General features: G+C 40.2%; 1 protein-coding gene across 3 annotated transcripts in view; it reads right to left on the reverse strand.

Moving 5' to 3' along the window:
* The window catches only part of LOC100477302 (cytochrome P450 7B1), a 176,172-nt gene that overhangs the window by 79,748 nt on the left and 76,843 nt on the right, over positions 1-19,581 (reverse strand). The window contains exon 2 of one of the 3 annotated variants that reach the window (XM_034668131.1): positions 11,969-12,131. The exons of the other annotated variants lie outside the window; for them this stretch is intronic. The gene's annotated coding sequence lies outside the window, so the exon portion shown is untranslated. The remainder of the gene's footprint in view (positions 1-11,968; positions 12,132-19,581) is intronic. 3 annotated transcript variants of the gene reach the window in all.

A 19,581-nucleotide genomic window follows, 5' to 3' on the forward strand; every position in this document is an offset into this window, starting at 1 on the left:
TGGAGTCACAGGGCACGGGTGCCTTGGAGGCTAAGCAAAATTTTAGCAGATGGGGTAGGGGATGAGACGGAATCAACACGAACCAAGCGTAGGGGTAACAACTCGTTGGGGGTGGGTGAAGGATGAAGATTTTGGTAGAGAGGGCACTCTAGCTGGTTTCCTGGTTTGGCAACCAGCTAGAAAGTTCTGGATCAGACTGGAAAGGTAAAGTCATTAAAGGTTTTTCTTAGGGCTAGGACGGATTATTTTAAAAATCCTTCTGCCACCACTGTGAAAAATAAGCAAGAGAAAAAACTTGAAAAACCAGGGAAACCCTGAAAGCCCTCTAACCAGTCACTTTAGTGAAATAGCACAGGGCAGCAGAAGACAGCGGGCAGGCAGGGGCTTTCATTGTCCTTTGCCTCAGTGAGTTGGCATTTTCCAATGCTCTCATCTGGTCAAAGCAATACTGTGTCCCATCTCTACTTGCAGACCTGGAAGAAATCTATACAATTTGTTATATCAATTTGCAAAATCTATACAATAGCAAATATCAATTTGCTATTCCTTAAGTGCTGACCACCAAAACCAAGGAAATAGGTTGTCAAGTGTTGAAGCTGGGCCAGCAAACAAGCCAGGGAGGCAGGTGTACCAGGAACAGAATATAGACAAAGGCAAAGGGCAGAGGTGAGCTGATTAGTACCATAAGATAGGAAGACCACTGTCATTAAAGGCAAAGAGGGGCAGGTGAGCATGGTAGGTCCAGGCAGACAAGTTTTAAAGTCTAGAATGTCAATTAAGTCAAGGAATTGTACCAGGGTAGAGTAATAACAGAGATTCATACTCAGGGACCAGTCAAGTTGTCCCACACAGTTCAGGGTCTAGACAGAAGTCTGAGTGAGGGCCACCAAGCACTCCTAGGATCTGCTTGAGGAGAACCCTGGTTTTAGGTTCAAGTAAGCCTTGGTCCACAGTGAAGACAGATAGTCAGTTGCAATGGCAGACCAAGGGCGGAATGGTGGGAGCTGTCCCCTCAGGGCACAGGCAATAATGTGGTCACTCCACAGAGAATTGAAAAACAATGATGAAACTATTAAAAGTAGGTCTGCTTTTTATTACAACCATGTGCCAACACTTCTAAACAATATTAGTCATAAAGTACTCCTCTCATTGATCTAAGATCTAAACAATAGTTGGCCTTACACAAGCTAGCAATTTTCTTACATTTCCTTTTTTGAACATGGTATTCTGCAAGAGAGTTAAATTAGAAGAACTACCAGTCATACAGCTGCTGTCTTTCCTGACACACCCAGACTCAGCTACATGCATTTATTTCAAGAGTACAATTCTTAACTACTTGAAAGTATATAAACTCACTTTGAATGTAATTCATGTTTCTTAACCTCAGTGGTTCCGCATAGTCCTTTATTTGAATAGTAGATTCTAAGTAAATATGATAGCACAATGATGACAGTGATGAAGAAAGAGAACCAGTCACATTTCTGTCATTCTAGGTAAGACTCTGAAACTTTTTTTTTAAGGATTTTATTTATTTATTTGAGAGAGAGAGAGCGGGTGCGTGCATGCACAAGCAGGTGGTTGGGGGGGGGACATCCCAAGACACCAGGATCATGACCTGAGCTGAGCCAAAGGCACATGCTTAACCAATTAAGCCACCCAGGCACTCCACCCTCTGGAATTTTTTTAATGCTTAAAATCTTAAACAATGAAAGAATGCAAGATGTAGCATTTTTGTTTGCAAAATGCAAATTTCAGCTCACACATGAAGTATTTTACTAATTTTGAGTTATATCTATTGAATTAAATTTCTTTATTAATGTAAAAACTAAAATATTAAGAAAAGGCTTGTTACTGGTTTTTTTGTCATTTATCATGAAATGATATTGTCATATAGAGAAAGGAGTGTTAAAAATCCCCTCTGGGTGTTAAACACACGAAATACAACACTGGAACAAAGGTAGTTGAAATGGGGAGCGTGAGGCAAAAAATGAGAGAGCATGGTAGGCAGTTCCTGAGAGGACACACTTGAAATTTCCAGGCATAATCTCAGGGTCACCCACAACATTATGTATGTTAGTCTTGACTAAGGGTGGATACATTCTTCTTGCAGAGATTTACCAAAAAGCGGCATTTTTACACAGCTCCAAGGCCAACCCTTACAGGTCTGTGAGATTTTGTATTCTTCCACTTCGTGGGGTAATACATCATACAGAGGATCTCTAGTTTGACCAGAATCGCTCCAAAAGAACGGCTAAACTGGGAGCTCCTGGAGGGCAGGGACTGTATGTTTCATTTTCAACCCTCCAGGACAATCACAGTATACGGAATAACTCAGGTGTTCTGAGCGTTGACCAAGTGAAAAAGCACTGAATTGATAGTAAACAAAATGAAGGTCTTACAGCATAATTCATATCTTTCTTAAAATCTGTCCAGTTAGTCTGTTGCTTGCCTTCAGTTTTATATGGATTCTTTTCTCAATCATTTATTAATAAATACGAACTGTTGCCTACTCTCTGGAGGCACTATTTTAAGTACTGGGAGTATAACAATTGAATAAGCACAGTGATTAGTCTTGTGAGTGAAGTGCTTCTTGATCATCCAATAACAGGATTTATTTATTTATTTTTATTTTCATTTTTTTAANGCACAGTGATTAGTCTTGTGAGTGAAGTGCTTCTTGATCATCCAATAACAGGATTTATTTATTTATTTATTTTCATTTTTTTTAAAAGATTTTATTTATTTATTTGACAGAGAGAGACAGCCAGCTGGAGAGGGAACACAAGCAGGGGGAGTGGGAGAGGAAGAAGCAGGCTCCTCGCGGAGGAGGCTGATGTGGGGCTCGATCCCAGAACACCGGGATCAAGCCCTGAGCCGAAGGCAGATGCTTAGTGACTGTGCCACCCAGGCGCCCCTAATAACAGGATATAACAGTTTGTGCAGGACATACCCATGTGTACCTGCCTCTACTTGCTAAAGCAACCTCGCCAACCATTCAGGAAATGGAAACTAAATGGAATTCTCCTCTGAATCGCACTGAGTCACCCGGGTTTTACACAGTGTGAGACCGTCCAATGCAAAAACTTCAAAGAACCTCTTCAGAGATTTATGGTTGAGCTGAAATTTTGTCCTACTAATTACAAGGGACAGTCACATTGGGTTTGGACTCAGGGCTTGTACTCTCTCATTAAATTTACCACCTGGCATGTAGTAGACCCTCAATAAATATTTATTGAATGAATTAATCATACAATACCCATAATGGCTCATTTGTGATATATTAATAATATATAAAGTTCTCAGTAATTTATTATCTATTGCAACTTGATTTCTCTTACACTCTTAATTCAGTCTTAAGTGGCTGTTCACTCCCGTTTTCTTTTACTACCTCACTGCGTTACAACACGGCTTTCCTCCCCCAGCTTGTGATTTAAATATGCTAGCAGAAATTCCTATTAATTCCATTCCAAGTATTTGCACAGAACTGATCCACCATAACCGTCTGCTAATGATGCATCTGTCATTTTATTGACACCCCTAAACAGCTTTATTCTCTTTTCTAATTAAGAGACAAAACTGGTATTGTCAGCTGATGAACCGACATTTGGGGGCTTTTGTTCTAATGTAAAAGGCAGCACATTATGATGCTAAAACAAAAACTCAGGAATGTTAACAAAAAAGCCCACTAGACAAAATATATTTACATGTACGATTTGAATTAAGCTTGTTATAAGCCTAATGCGCATACAATATTTTGAGTTACAGGGAAAAAAATATACACTCATGGCAAAATATATTCAAAACAAAAAGTGGGGCTTGCTACCCTAACTGGCCATTAGAATTTGGAACAAAGCAGTGTCGTGTGCTCTCCAGGCAATCAAAACCCTAAGAAGAAAAAAATGAAACCTTTTAAAGCTGACCAAAATGATATGCTGGAACGTAGGCTGTCAGAGAGGTAGTGATAATGTTTAAATAACACCTAACTAAGAACTAAAAGTTCTTACAGAAAAGTCATAGAAATGAGGTAAATCGCACATTTTCAAAGGCTAAAAAAGCAGTGATTTCCTGATGATTATATTAGCCAATTGCCAGAGAAATGACAATTACATACAAGTACAGGACTAACAGCTCACCAGAACGTTCTCAAGCAACTGAGGAGGACAAGCCGTAAAACCTCTATCACCATCACATTAAAAATCTAATCTAAAATCATTGCATGTCAGAAAATTAAGGATTCATCAAAATATTCCCAAAGGTTATGTGCTGAAAGGAATGCATAAGAAGGAATCACATTCTTTGATTTCTTTACATAGAAATGTATCGCGGGGTCTACATTTTCAAATACACTAAATATAAAATCTGATTTGCCAAATGAGATCATTGTTACAAAGCAGTTAGCATACATTTTGGCATGCAGAAAGTGTCTGATAATGTTAGCTGCTCTTATTATTGTTGTTATTATGGCGGTGTCAGAATTAGCTCATTGCTTTTCATGGTTCCTTCCCAAGGTTTAAAAGAACCCCGGAAGAATGTCTGGTGGCTAAGCCATAAAATAATTTCAGCTAATTCTGTCTCTATCCTTCTTTTGACATATTTTTGCTCTGGTGTGGCACACTAGTTCCAAGTTCTTTGTCTTTTACGTAAATTCACCCTCTCTGCCTGAATGCTGAGGACTGAGGCTCTGACCTGTACATCTTGCTTTTAATGCTCGTATCACCCCAACTTTGCCTTTCGTATCGTTCTCGGGACTAGGAGCAAAACCTCCCTCACATGAAGGCCAGGGCTGCCTCCTGCTTGCTGAGAAACAGAGTTTGGGTATGTTGCTTATGAGAGATCATCATTTCATTAAGCCTGTTACCTGCACGTGCCAAGATTAGGAGTTCACCAGCTGCCTTGCCCTAAGCCCCAAAGAGTCAGACCTCGGTCTTTCACCTGCAGGACCTTAAAAGGTCCCCATGGTCACTAGTCTAGCTGGGTTTACCTAGCATTGATTCTTTAACCCTGGAAAAGTCATCAAAGGAAAGAAGGTACCCTGTCCTGGTCAAAAAACTTGTGTGACAACCAACCAACTTAGGGGTTACAAATCAAATGCTGGTCTATGTAGCAGTGGACGGCCACGGATTCAGCAACCCCACCTTCACCGTGCTCCCGCAGCCACCGTGTGCGAGATGACCCAGGCCTGGTTTCGGGGCTGACTGGTCCAGGATGGCTGAGTCAGGATGGGCCTTTTTTTCTGGAATATTTTGGACGAGCCAACAAGTGGGTATGAGTTACTCAGAGCAAAGCAAACAATGTATACAGTCAATCCATGGTTACATGGCCACTGCTAGGGATTACTCTGTCCACAGAGCAATAAGGAAGAAAATACTGCTCTGAGGTGGAGAGTATACAGTGACAACCCAGTGTGCAAAAAAGCTAATGTTTCAGAAGGGATCCTACCCATATGTGATGAGGACTATATAGGCCTTTCCTAGCCCAAGAACTCAGAGCTCTTACAGAACTTAAGGAAACTGCTTTTGTTCAACAGTAATACCATATATATACAAGGTCATTGTGTGTGTGTGTGTGTGTGTGTGTGTGTCTATATCTCTCTCTCTATCTCTCTATCATCTCTCTACCATCAGAGACAGAAGTAGAGATTGTGAACCAGTTTCTGAAAAGAAAGACAGCATAATGGCAATTGGGCGGGAGACTCTTAAGAAGGTATTTGGTTGCTTACCTGCGACTGTCCTTCTATGTTCTGAGTTTCTACCTGGCAGGAAAAGTATAGAGTTGATGATTCATAGGCCTGGAAAATTTTCTTAATCTTTTTGTTGGAATTCAGCGTCATTAAGGTAGCCAAACGAGAATGCCTCTTCCTCCACAATCATTCATTCAACAGCCAGCTTGAAAGATAAAGCGGTGGCCAAACCCAGCCTCCACTTTGACAGAGCTTACAGACTTCTTGCAGAGGTCAACAGATGGCTGTGTGTGTCCTCACTACTTCATTGGCTGGCGACTAGGGCTCAGGAGAAGGGACAGTAGTGCGGAAGTCCTCTGTAAAAGGAGGATGTCGTGAGTCCCTAAATACACGCCAAACCTGTTGGCTTTGATCACCTCAGGCCTCTCTCTGAGCCCCATAAACTAAGCAAGAGTACTTTCCTGAGATTTGTGTTATGTAAGTAGATGAAAACAACCTTTAAAATATTCCCTTGCTTTTGAAAATATTTTTGTTGCTCTCAGTTAAATACGATTCATAAAAAAATAAAGACATTTTGGGCAAGAGGTTCAATTGGGTGAATGCCAGCAGAGAGAGTGCAAGACCTTTTTAATAGATATTGTCATGAGGTTTTCAACAATTTTTCTCATTTTCTGATTTCTTTATTTTATTTTAAAGAGAAAAGAAGGGGCGCCTAGGTGGCTCAGTTTTAAGCATCTGCCTTCAGCTCAGGGCGTGATCCCGGCGTTCTGGGATCGAGCCCAACATCAGGTTCCTCCGCTGGGAGCCTGCTTCTTCCTCTCCCACTCCCCCTGTTTGTGTTCCCTCTCTCACTGGCTGTCTCTCGCTGTCAATAAATAAATAAAATCTTAAAAAAAAATAAAGAGAAAAGAAAAAATTTCCCCCTTGATTCATTCTTTTTCTTTTCTTTTTCTTTTCCTTCCTTTTCTTTGCTTTCTTTTTTTTTTTTTTAAGGCATAGATTTTATCCTTCATTAGGAAAACCAGCTTTTCATCTCCCAGCCATTCTGTGACTTTTTTCTTTTAAGCTTTTTCTGGCATCACACCTTCATTTTTCTCTGCAATAGTATACATGCTACTGTGTTCTCTCTAACCTGTTCGGCCTTCCTTTCAAATACACTCTTATTTTCCTGATATGTTCTTTATGGCTGTTCCCCACTGATAAGCTGGACTAGTCCCTCATCTTATCAGAGAGAAAAGTGATAGTCTTTGTCCCACTTCAGGTCTGCGATTGGAGGAGAAAAGCCCCCCAAATTCCTACTTTATTTAAATTAAAATTATGAAATCAAAATTTATGTGTCCTGCAGCATGAGGGATTGTTCCATTTCAAAAATAAAAATTTCTATGATTTATAAGAATTCATAATAAACCAACTCATGGGACCTTAGAAAATCAAAAACAAAATAAAGAAAGGTGGTAACAGTTGCCAGTGACACAAATTTCCAAAATTTTAGCCAGAAATATGGTTCCAATGAAGCACATTACAGGGCAATAAAAAGACCCAGAGGATCCTGACCATTACATGTTTTTGCTTTTGCCTCTCTTCTAAAGTTGAAATTAAAATTCGAAGCAACACTTATCAATGCTATGTTATGCTTCTGAGAATAAAAGGTTTTCTTAAGCATCCTTCCGAGCCCATTTTGCATAAGGATCTAGAACCCAATGTGCTTCTGCCACTTTAAGCTTTGCACTGCTGTGACCAACATCACCCAGATACACTTTACCTGTAGCGGGCTCCATTCCAGAACTACCTCCCTTATTGACCCAGACATCACCCAACATCCACCCCCCCCAAATCCCAGTTTTTCCAGTGGAAATTATTTCAACTGTTTAAGAGAAAAGCAAAGTGACGGGGTCACGCTGACCTTTAACATGATTTTTAAAGTATTTGTAGACACGAATGACTAGACAGTAACACAGCAGTGCAAACATTTCTAGTAACAGGAAAAGGAACGCCGACTTCCACCTTTCACACATTATTTTTTAGTGGAAAATGCCATCGGAATTGCAACACTACTGCACATTCTCTGGGTTTGTTTCCTCCTCTGGTCAGTTATTCTTTCCACAAACATCCACTGAGTGTGTGTCATACACCATAACTGGTGTGTTGGGGGAAGAGGCTGAGAAGACAGGAGTGCTCCTTCTGTGGTAGCCAGCCTCCAAGATGGCCCCCAGTCATCTCCATGTCCTGGTAGTCACACCTGGTAGTCACACCTGGTAGTCACACCCTCCCGCTGGGCTGGATGGGTCTGTGCGACATTATGATATTCAGCAGAAGTGAAGTTATGTCACTTCCAAGATTAGGTTATGAAAGACTGACCACAGTCAGTCTGTATTGGGTTCTCTTTTTCAGACCACTGTTCTGGGAAACAAGCCGCTGTGTCGCAAAGGCCTGCATGGTGAGCAGATTCTTCAGCCTCAGTGAAATCTTGAGATGGCTACAGCCCCCACTGATACTGTGACTGCCACCTCATAAGTGACCCCGAGCCACAACTAGCTATCAAAGCCACTCACAGATCTCCCATATCTCAGAAACTATGAGATAATAAATGTTTGTTGCTTTAAGCTGCTAAAGTTGGGGCCACGGGGTAACTTATTACACAGCAATAGATAACTAATATGCATTTGGAATAGACAAACCATCCAGTATGTAAGTGTGGTGGAATGAGTTGTAGCCAAAGTAGAAGCATACACTAAGTAAATTATTAAATCATTGTGACGGTGAATTTTATGTGCCAATTTGCCTAGGCTAAGGTAGCTAGTTGCTTGGTCAAACGCTAATCTAGATTGGTGTAAAGGTATTTGTGGATGTAATTAACATTTCATAAATTGACTTTAAGTAGAGCAGATTACTCTCTGTAATGTGGGTGGGCCTCATCTAATCAGGTGAAGGGTTTACTATTAAAAATAGGTTTCCTGAGGGAGAAACAATTTTACCTGAAGACTGCAACATAAAAACCCTATCTGAGTTTCCTGCTTGTTGGCCTGTGCTATGGATTTCGGACTCAAGATTGCAACATTAACTCTTACAACCTGTAGATTTCAGACTTGCCAGCCCCTCAATTGCATGAGCCAATTCCTAAACTGTGCATTTAAGGATGGGTAAACTTCCTTTAGGGAATAAAAGGTAAGAAATGATGGGCCCAAATAGATGGGATGGCAGAAGTAGCTCAATATGCCAGATTAATAGACTACAGTTGTCTGGGATTGGGGGTGGCGGATTGTTGAAGACATAGCTAGAGAAGAGGTGGGATGAGCCAGGTTGTGAAGCATTCGTAATGCAAGACGAAGCAAACATTTTTTAAAGTAGGGAGATAACCAAAAGGCACCAACCATTTTTACTGGCAACAACACTGATTAGTAGAGTTGTGCATTTCTGATTTCTGGATAATATTTCCTCTATTCCTCATTTCAACCACGGAGAGCCCAGGAGGGCTTAAGCCTCACTAACATTTCTGGAAACACTCTTTATCCTGCTTCTTCACTGAGCTCTTACTTCACTGGCTGCTTCTTCTCAGTCTCCTTTCCTATGTCCCCATCTCCCGGGTGTCCCTGAACACTGGGCACCTCACAGCTTGGTTTTCAGACCTCTGCTCTTCTCTCCAAAAGCTTTAAGTTGGTGTCTGGGCCAGTTCCTTGGGTCTCACCCAATACCACTGACATTCTGAAAACAACCCAATTTGAACCTCCAAGTGGACCTCTTCCCTGAATGCTAGACTCCTAACCCTAGCGCCAATTCAACATGTCCACTAAGAGATCTAATAACATCTTAAATTTGACCTATTCAAAATAAGCTCTTAATTTTCCTACCAAGAATGTTCTTCTTCAGTGTTCCATAACTCGACAAATGGCAGGCCCATGCACCCCAGTAGCTCAGGCCAGGGAAATTTGGATTTAATCTCAACTCTTTCTTTTTCTTATAATCCTCACATAACATCAGCAAATCGTTTGGTCCAACCTTCAAAATATTTTCTAAATCCGAGTAGCATTCCATCCTAGTCTAGACCAGCATCATCCCTTCCCTGCACAATGCAACAGCCTGCCCCTGGTCTAATGCTTGCCCCGCAACAGCCTATCCTCCAGACATCGATTCTAGCAATCATTTAAAAACAACTTCCTTTCTGTTCCTGGAGCTTGCCAATGAAGCTCCAATCTCAGGGCCTCTACACCCGTAGTTTCTTCAGTCTGGAATGCTGTTCTTCTTCTAGACGACATTACGGTTCACTTCATTCCCCTTGTTGTTCAAATAGCACTTACTCAGAAAAGCTTCTCCTGACTCTTTACCTAACTACTCCTCCTATAACCCCATCGCTCTCTCCTCCCCCTACCTTGTGTTATTTAAAAAAAAAAAATAGCGTAAGAGGGACAGCAGAGCATAGCTCCAGAACCACATTGCCTTACTAGCTGTCTAANCACTTCATTCCCCTTGTTGTTCAAATAGCACTTACTCAGAAAAGCTTCTCCTGACTCTTTACCTAACTACTCCTCCTATAACCCCATCGCTCTCTCCTCCCCCTACCTTGTGTTATTTAAAAAAAAAAAATAGCGTAAGAGGGACAGCAGAGCATAGCTCCAGAACCACATTGCCTTACTAGCTGTCTAATGTTGAGCAAGTTTCTTAATCTCTTTTTGCCTCAGTCTCTTCATCTGTAAAATGGGAATGATAATAATATCTACCATTGGTTGTAATGAGGATTAAATGATTTGATATTTTTAACATGTTTACAACCATGCCTAATATAAACACTGAACACTTTATACAGACTTGTTAATAATTAAATAAATTAACTGATTCTCTAAGTAGCAGAAATAATATCAAAATATAATTTATTATGGAAATCAGACATAATAAAGAGATTTACTTTTAAAAAATATATAAACTTGGGGTGCCTGGTTTGCTCAATTGGAAGACAGTGCAACTCTTGACCTCAGGGCTGTGAGTTCGAGCCCCATGATGCGTGTACAGGTTACTTACAAATAAAATCTTAGAAAAATAAAAATATGTAAACTCATGATTAGCATTCAAAAATTTCTTCCGAGTTCAGAGATGACTTCACTCAAAAGTACGTAAGAATGCCATCTTCCCAAGCAATCGCCAGCAGGTACATAGAAGGTGATCAATAAATGTTCGATGACGAAGAGAATTAAAGTTTGCCTTAATTTTTGTTTACTGAATAATTTGGAAAAGCATAATAATACTAAACAAAATTATTCCTCCACATTTTTCCATCTCTGATGATATACAAATGACCAATCAGCACATGAAAAGATGCTTGCTATCCCCGGCATCAGAGAAATGGAATCAAAACCACAGTGAGATGTCACTTCACACCCACTTAGATGGCTGTAAAATGGTACAGCCACTGTGAGAAATAGTCCTCAAAAAGTTAAACACAGAACGATCATATGGACCAGCAACTCCACTCCTAGGTATATACACAAGAAAAAGGAAAACATATATCCATTCAAAAATTTGTACACAAATGTTCATATCACCATTATTCCTAATCACCAAAAAGTGGGCAAAATCCAAAAATCCATTTGCATAAACAAATGTGGTATATGGTTACAGAATATTATTCTGCCATAAAAAGGAATGAAGTACAGTACACGCTACAACATGGATGGACCTTGAAAACGTTATACTCAGTGAAAGAGGCCAGACACGAAAGGTCACATACTGTATGGTTCAACTGATATGAAATGTCCAGAGCAGGCAAGTCCGTAGAGATAGAAAATAGGTTACTGATTACCTAGGGATGAGGATGGGGAGAAAAGGGGAATGACTGCTAATGGGGTATTTTTTCGGGGGTAACAAAAATGTTCTGGAATTAGATAGTGGTGATGGTTGTACAGCTGCATTAATATACTAAAAGATAATTAATTGTACATTTTTATAAGGCAAATTTTACAGTGTGTGAATTACATCTCAATTAAGAAAATACGTAAATACAAAAAAAACCCCTCAAACTCAATAACATCTAAAATATGTTAACATCTAAAATACAACAGATGCTCAAGAATGAAAATTAAAAAAAAGAAAAAGAAATGTAAACCTCCTTAAAAAATTACTCCTTGGATAATTCAAAGTTTCTCTAAGCATTTTCCAAGTGTGTTACTCTGTATAGCTGGGAAAATAACTTCACCACCTTTGAACATTGTGAAAGGAGTAATAAATAATAAAAGCCTCACTCGTTCATTATAGTTCTTTTCTCCAGATAAAGTATTTCTCGCATTCCAGTGGATTTACCTCAGGTTATCTGCAAGACTCAGTACGAGGCATTTGGCTTAACAATTGCTTCGGGTGCTGGGAAGGGAGACAGGACACTTGGCTGTTCGAGGAGCATAGGTAACACCGGGCCAGTCACGTTTCGCTCCCCAGCCATCTCCCAGGCATGCAGAGTTCTCTCATCCTATATCACAGTCAAGACAAATACATTTAGTACCATTAGTAATACTCAACCACTGTTCCCGATGCTGTCTGCTCCTGTCGTCAGAATAAAACCCAGTTCCTGACTCAGTGAGAGCCATGGTGATGATACAGATATCTGCACACGAAACCCCAAGTTCAAGCTGGATCACGGTGGTGCCTGTGACACTTGCAGCTTCTCCGTCTCCGTCACTTCCCCGAGCAAAGCTTTAGAGACTGGGGGGCTGGCTACAGGGACTATGTAAAAGGCATCTAGACCACTTTCTGTGAAGCTTTCCCATTTTCTAGGCCCCCTCTTCTTTCTTTCTTCCCCCACCTTTTAAAAATTCACCTATGAATTTAGCAAGAACTATTTAATACATATGGACTGTGAGCTAGACATTGAATGAAAATCGTAGCAGATACATTGAATGAGAAAAGGATTCACTGAATGAAAGTCATACCTATGAGGAGCTTACACTTCATTTTGAAAGGCACCTCTCCCAGTAAACTTTCATGAGTTTAATTTTCACAAAAGTGTAAGTTTCTGGGCTTCTGTGGTTCTAGACACTGGGCGTTAAACATTTTTTTATATAAAAATAAATTCTTGAGATGTTTGTCATTAAGTTTAAATAGCCTTTCATTTCTTTCCTAGGGTTTAACTGGTTTTATACATTAGCTACCTACTCTTTTTAACCTTTAAAAATGTTCTTATTTACTTCAACTATAATGCATACTTTTTGAGATAAGTTCTCTAAAATACATACGAACATCTAACTTTAAAATAGAAGTTATATTTATAATGTCCTACCGAAGCTCGGTATTAAAACAATGAAGTAAAAACATAATATAAATTCAAAATACTTATAACCAAATGGTAAATTCTATGTTATATCTAAGATTTCCTTAAGAAGGAGAGGGGACATATCAACAACTGAACAACTGAATTTTCTCACAATGCACCCACACACATAGCCGCTAGTTTACTGGCAGAAACCAGGAGGACCTATCTTATACGCTGACACCTACAGACACATATCTTGAGATACTATTATTCCCCAAATCATGAAAAGCATAACACATTTCCTCTTCTGCACTATTATTTCTTAATCAAATTAATGAATGTTAAAATGCTCATTGTCTGTATTGATTATACACAACCCCTCACTGTCTAATAGTCTAGCAAAAAATTTATTTGATCCTGAGTTTCAACCGGCATCTCCATTCTTGGAAAACGCCTCAAATAAATTGCAGCTCTGTACGTCCTACTATATTCCCCTTCTAAATAAGGAGAAATACATCTTGATGTAAAACTCTTTTTTTTTCTAATTCAAAAAGAATATCCTAACATTACATAGTCTTTAAAATAAAGCCAACTATTCATGTTTCCTCGTTTATGATAAAACATTCTATTTAAAAAGTAATGAACGAACCCAGATGTTGTGTATTTTGAGGCATAGAGAGCTACTCTTATTTGCAGTCTACACTGAAGTCAAGTAGCTCTAAGATCCTTGAAATTTGCAATCTCCCTTTTCTGCTCAGAAAATGCTGGTTAAACACACACACACACACAGAAAATTTATGTACTATTCATTCCCAAATTTGAAGGGATAACATGCATTTTCAATAACATATATCTGTTGAGGTGTGGCTGAAGAAATATTTGAGACTTATTCTATTTGAAAGAGAGTATGTAAAATAAATTTCGGAAATTGAAGAGATTTTTCAAGGCAGACTTATGCTTCTCTCTTCACTGGAACTACTTCTCCTGCTCACTCCACTGTGGGATGTGGATACAAATATCCCCAGGCATTCATTTTCTGCCAGGACATTTTTGTGGTTTAAAAATGCACATAGCAATTAGTTTTATGCCTTCCAGTAAGAAATGGAACCGAATACTCATGGTATGACGGGATTGCACGTGTGTCACAGTGCCCGGAATTCAGCACTCCATCCCCCCTGCTGGTTTTATAACAATTCAGTGCTTTGGGATGGAGCAGCTCCTGGGGTAAATGCTGCTTAGGGCTGGGGGTGGGGGCAGTTTAACAATGAAAGTGAGAAGAGTCATATAAATAGCTTAAGTATAATTTAAACATTCTACATCAACATTCCCAGCTTCTAAACAGCTTCAAAAAGCCTAAATTGACATAAACATTGATCAAAATTGTATCCTTTACCAAAAAGTATAAATGTCCTCATTTATCAACACAAATTCAACCATTAAATAGGTAATAGAGTTTAGGGAAATTAAGTTGGCTTAGTGACCAACTGATCACTAAGAAAATGCCTCATCAGCTCTCCCGAAAGCTCTGAAATAAAAGACAAGAGAAACCAAATGGATATCCAACTCTCCCTATTTTAACCCCTGTCCACTGTCGAAGGATACAAACCGCCAGAAAAAAACAGGAATTCCCCTGGCACGTGCATCCAACGTATGTATAAGAAGGCACCAATACAGGGGCGCCTGGGTGGCGCAGTCGTTAAGCATCTGCCTTTGGCTCAGGGAGTGATCCCAGAGTCCTGGGATCGAGTCCCACATCAGGCTCCTCTGCTATGAGCCTGCTTCTTCCTCTCCCACTCTCCCTGCTTGTGTTCCCTCTCTCGCTGGCTGTCTCTATCTCTGTCAAATAAATAAATAAATAAATCTTTAAAAAAAAAAAAAGAGAGAGAAGGCACCAATACAAACATACGGTTGTGATGGTAATGGGGGCGGGGAGATCATGAGGGTTAGAGGTGGGACATGGATGGCCTCCAGAGTCATTTTCGAGTCTACATGCAATAGTCTTGTCTCTGCTCACCACTGACTCCCAAGTGTCTGAGACATAGTAGGTGTATCAACGAATACATTCAACAAAATGGCAATGGCACCCAAAGTACTTTCCACTGCAGCATAGGAGCTAACAAGTCTGTGTCTAGCACCAGCAGCCTGGGATCACTGGAACCATACAGGTCCCTACTACTCACCAAGTCTAACCTCCCCCACCTGCTGAGGAGTTAAGCCATAAGGGGAGGAGCCACAGCAAGGCTCTTGTTGCATAAGGGGAGCAGCCAGAGCAGGGCTCTTGCCTCATAACTCATAGATCAGGGTGCCTTCCCCACTCATGACTCTTCAGTACTGACCAGGCTTGTCAAAGAGTTATTGGGAACACCCAAAGGGCTATACTTTTTGACATAACTCAAACGTGTTTATCCTGGGAAGTACAGAGTGTAGATTTCTAGATTCCAGATTCTCAAAGGATTGCAATCAGGCAGCATTAACCAAGCAACCTCTGTGGGCAAAGCATGATCAGAAAATAAACTTACAGATAAAGAGAAAGAATCGTGGAAATGAATACACAATACACTGAGAAGCCTGCCCCAAACAGCCCCAAGACTATCTGCCATTCCTTCTGATTCCATTCTCAGCAAACGGCCTCTGGAAGACCAATGTGACCTCAAGTTACCTGGATGTCAGTGAGGAGTTGTCCTGATTATAATATACAAGCACTCATGTCTCGGAAAGGGTCTATCCCCAGTTGTGAATTAACAAATGGGCATTCTCATTTACTCATGTCTCTTGTTAGACAGTAAGTGTACATCAGTCCACAAGAGGATGGTTAATCTGTGATTACTGACAAATTCAGGCGTTTGGACTACAGAACAGAGAATCACACCCTGGCAGGAGCTAGGACCTCACTCTGGCCTGTCAAATGCTTCCCTTGACATTGCTGGCTCAGCCCTAAAAACAGCAGAAACTGGGCAGAGACATTTTGAAGAATGTCCTCGTGGATTAAACAGAGAGAGTAAAGGCTGGATCAGTGGCCTAAGCAAATCACAGCTATATTTGTGTAAGGGTGAAAAAAAACTCAAGCCAGTCTTTCGCAACTTTCTCTGACTTTATCACACTGCATACACCTTCAAAGCAGAAAAGGAAAAGAAGTCTCCTGAAGCCATTCCCACATCTGATATTACAATAATTTGTATTTTTCACAAGCAGGACCCAGATTATCTTTCACTGGTTCTGTCTACGCAGCACCAAACACTGGCCCTGGTTCATGATAGCTGCTCAATAAATATTTGAATGGATGGATGGATGGATCAAGTTCCATATTCTTCCAAATTGTTCTTGAATCTTAAGTAACTCTTCTGGAGGCTAATGTGGATCCTTTCAGTTTACTAGGGTGAAAAGTACTTTTCCATTTTCCATTTCCAGAACTTCATATTTAGATTTAGATTGTTCAGACCTGTCTCCCCAGGAGTCAGACAAGCTGATTAGGACCAGGTTCTGCCAAGACCACCTGCTTCTTTGCTCTCAGGACAATGATCTTGTTTGTGTTGTCATTTGCAATCACTGTTCTCCAAAGGAAGTCCCATTATGACCATTTGTGAAGCATAACAAGGGTGATAATGTATTATCATGCAGAAATCCAAGGCCTGACCATGGCTACCAGGAGACAGCTGAGTGTCAAGGGCTTGTGTGTGTGTGTGTGTGTGTGTGTGTGTGCGCAGGACTCCCTTTCATCCAGTCCAGGAAGGTCAGCCCCACAGCCATGCTTAGCATCACAGGTCAAGTGAGGCTAATCTTGAAGATGAGATTTAAACGACTCTTTCCCCTACCTTTTAAAGCAAGAATAAAAAAATTTGTGCTTAAAGTCATGGGTAGACTGAGGGTAGGATGAGAAAGGACCATAAAATATACATGGAATGGGTTAACAATAAACTTAGGATGTACTAAAGAGTTTTCAAGAAAATAAGTGTTTAAGAAAAATGAAGAGTAATGCCCTATACATACATATATACACGTATCTAGATGTGTATAACATGCCTGATGATCTCCAAAGCCCGCTAACTAATTAACCTGGTCTTCCTGGTAATCCTGTGCGCAAGACAGAGAAGTAATAGTCTTCCCATCTTAAGAAGAGAAAACTGAGGTCTAAAGTGATCTGCTGGAGGCCAGATGGCTAGTAAGTAGTGACAAGATGATAACTGGGTCTCTTGATTACCAGACCAGTGTGTTTGTTTAGTTAATCTATCCTCAATATGCGTTGAGGCTTGGGAGACAAAATTACCATCAGCTCCATTTCAAAAGGGCAACTAAAAAGAAAGAGAAAAATAAAGCAATGTGTTCAGTCTATTATTTTACTAAGCTCTCCAGATTCTTTACCTATTGAATATTTCATGAACATGAAGACCCCCTCTAATTGCTTCATTCCTGGCCCAAATTCATAAGACAAAAATAATTTAATTTTGAACCTTTTGTAGTGTGAGGTGATTAGAAAATATCATCTGCAACAAACTTTTAATTATATGCTCAGGGTCAAACATTTGAAACCTTATTTTCATTAAGCTGGCACTGCCATCAACCCTGCTTTTTAATTTTTCGCGCAGATTCCCTTTCGATTTACCCCCACCCTGCATTCGGGGCACGGCTGCGTAGCAAGACCTTCCTGCTCCTCCCTTGTTCCAGGTGAGGGAGAATAAGGGAGCTCTGCCCCTTTGCTGCATCGGAGAACCAGTGCCACCTACTCCCCGAGCGGATCGGCAGGCAGGCGTGGAGCTGCCGTGAGAACTAAGAACACCACCGGGCAGCCACGACTCGGATGCAGCCGACCCACCGCCGACCACCATCAGACACACAGCAGAGCAAGTGTTTAGAAACTCTTACAGCGATTTCACACAGCAGTTTTATGTCTGTTGAATATAATCATAAAAAAGGAGGTAGTAGCTCAAATGCTTTTTATTTCACTTTTCTAGTCATTTATTTTTATTGTATTTTACAGAAGTATTGATCCACAACAAATTGGAAAAGGAATCAAAGAACTGGTCTACCACCGTAGACAGTGCATAGACAGGCGCACTGCGCTAGCCGACCCCGCCAGACCTCCTGAGTCAGGTTTTCTGTGGGAGAAATACAGTGATATCCTAGAGTATCAAGGACACCTACATCTCAGTCTGAGAACATAAGTTAACAGAAATCTCTGTCTGTAATGACCGCCTCCATTTTCGATTCCCCATTGTGTTGTATCCTCTGGGTAACTTCTGCATACATGGGTGATGGGAAGCAAACAACCCAGAAATGGATCAAATCAAATGTCTGTCATGTATAAGGTAAGATATTTAAGCATAAACCCAAAAGGCCCTGTGGGAAGCCTGAAATTTTAAAAACGCGAACTCTTCAATTATACGCTGCCCACTAAAACGGGCCACGCTGCGAGAGGAATGGCTGTCCCGCCCTGCCTCTGCTTTTTGGTAGCTGAGGTGCAATGAGCAGGTGGTTTCAGTTCGGTTCCTCATTTATAAACTGGCTCTGCGAAAATACACGCACGAAGCCACTTGTTTGGCAGTCTCAGAAGAGGGGCTAAAGACTGACCGGACATGAGACACAATTACCCTCTCACCCCAGAAGGAAGTCCCTGCAGGTTAGAGGTGATGTATATCAGCAGGTCAGGATGAAAAAAGCCAGCACAGCTGCTGCCGATGTGGTGTGGGCCGGAGGGAGACAGGGAAGGTTTTCATTTCCGGATGACTTCTTTCGCCAGTATTCAAACTGACTCCAGAAAATTAGCGATCAGGTTATCACGAATATATGCTCTTTAATCCTCATCTTTCAGATTGCTAAATCTGTCATTTTGAGGAAGCATTTTAAATCACCACCTTTCGAAAGTTGTACATTTTTTTAAACAAAATAACATATGATGGAAAATTACTTTTTGGGGGGACGGTAGATAATGGACCCAATAAAATTAAGTCTGATTGCCTTGATATTTTGTATGCATATAATTTTGTGGGCAGACAATGGATGTGTTATCAACACTCTAAAACAGCCCATGTTTCCTGTTACCAGGTTTCTTGGGCTTCGTGACAATGTGGACTCCCTCTAGTGGCCAAAGTAATATATGTAAATTCACAGGTTTGTTAACAAAAAAGGGTTATCTTTTGTGATTTGGGCATTTTCAAAAGAGAATAATTTTCTTTGATGTACAATTTCTTTTTAGGGTACTTCACTTGAGGTAATTATGTGTAAATCAAAGAGTGGAAAATGTAGATTTTATTCTTAAATTAAGTGTATACGATATATATTTAGCTTTCATTCTTATAATTGATTAGACAGAAATTCATCTTCTGAATTTGTAGTATTAAATGTTCAGAACAAAGAACACTCATTAAATTTATTAACAGGACCATGATTATTCTTTACCAGTGCTAGTGCTTACCATTTATGTGACTGTATTTCCACAGACAGATTATTTCCAAAGCAAGCATCAGGTCATTATACAGAATCATTATAATCTGTTGCCTGTGATGAAGGCTTTATTTAACACAATAAGCATTTATCCTTTAAGGTGAAATGACAGATTCCTAAAACGTTAGAACTACAAGTTCTGGATAAAGGAGATAACATATGTGGTAATTCTATAACCTGCAAAGCCAAAAAAAAAATAAAATAAAGGATATAAATCCCTTTTTCCACTTAA

This window comes from Ailuropoda melanoleuca, chromosome 9 (genome assembly GCF_002007445.2).
Source record: "Ailuropoda melanoleuca isolate Jingjing chromosome 9, ASM200744v2, whole genome shotgun sequence".
NCBI classification, from domain to species: domain Eukaryota; kingdom Metazoa; phylum Chordata; class Mammalia; order Carnivora; family Ursidae; genus Ailuropoda; species Ailuropoda melanoleuca.